Source organism: Triticum dicoccoides, chromosome 5A, assembly GCF_002162155.2.
Source record: "Triticum dicoccoides isolate Atlit2015 ecotype Zavitan chromosome 5A, WEW_v2.0, whole genome shotgun sequence".
NCBI classification, from domain to species: Eukaryota; Viridiplantae; Streptophyta; class Magnoliopsida; order Poales; family Poaceae; genus Triticum; species Triticum dicoccoides.
The window spans coordinates 625218979-625220043 of NC_041388.1; the positions used below are offsets into that span (position 1 = coordinate 625218979).

The 1065-nt window shown below is 48.6% G+C and overlaps 1 pseudogene; it reads left to right on the top strand.

Annotated features, from left to right (window-relative positions):
- On the top strand, positions 1 to 1059 carry LOC119300200 (annotated as a pseudogene).
- Positions 1060 to 1065: the final 6 nt, after the last annotated feature.

Consider the following 1065-nt stretch of genomic DNA (forward strand, 5'->3'; position numbering starts at 1 on the left):
ATGGCAGAGCTATGCAAGATCTCTGCGGCCATGGTATCTGAGGAAAGGTCATTTGTGCTCAAGTTTGATGGATACTCGAGAGCCAAGGCGCTACTCAACAACGGCCAGCTTGTGATTTCTACCCCATTCAGTGTTGGAGGTCACAAGTGGACCGTGAGATATTACCCAAACGGTGTCCTTAAGAATTATGCCGAGTTCATCTTTCTTTATCTGCATCTTGAATCTGCTGATGCCGAAGGCGTGAAGGCGAAATACGTGCTTGCTGTACTTGACAAGAATGGAGAAGCCGTTCCTTCATACAGCCATACTAATCCCATGCGTACATTCTCAAAAGGTTCAGACTACAGCTACCCACTCATGATCAATAAGGCTGATCTGGAGGCATTGGTGCATCTGAGAAATGACTGTCTCACCATAAGGTGCGATGTCACCATCAGGGAGTTCAAGAGCCAAGAGGCAAATATTCCTCCAACTGACATGCACCAGCATCTCGCCGACCTCCTCAAGAACAAGGACGCTGCAGACCTAACCTTTGAAGTCGGCGCACAAAGTTTCTTGGCCCACAGGTGTGTCCTTGCTGCTCGCTCATCAGTCTTCAAGGCGGAGCTCCTCAGCGCCAAGAAGGAGAGTTCTGCAGCTAGTACTATTAAAATTCATGACATGGAACCTGATGTGTTCAAGTCCTTGCTCCACTTCATATACACCGACTCAGTTCCTGTGCTTGAGATGGCTAGCAACAAAGGCGAAGCTGATGTGGCTATGGCTGGCCATCTGCTGGTAGCAGCTGACAGATACAACATCGTCAGGCTGAAGCAGATATGTGAGGAGAAATTGTGCAATCACATTAATTCCAAGATGGTGGCCACCAGCTTGGCTTTAGCCGAGCAGCATGGCTTCCATCGTCTCAAAGAAGCTTGTTTGCGGTTCCTTGCTTCTCCGTCCAACTTCGAGGCAATGATAGCAAGTGATGGGTATGAGCATCTGAGATCTAGCTGCCCATCTGTTCTCAAGGAGCTCATAGCTAGAATCCTCCCGGCTGAATGGAAGGTGTGAAAGGATCGATAT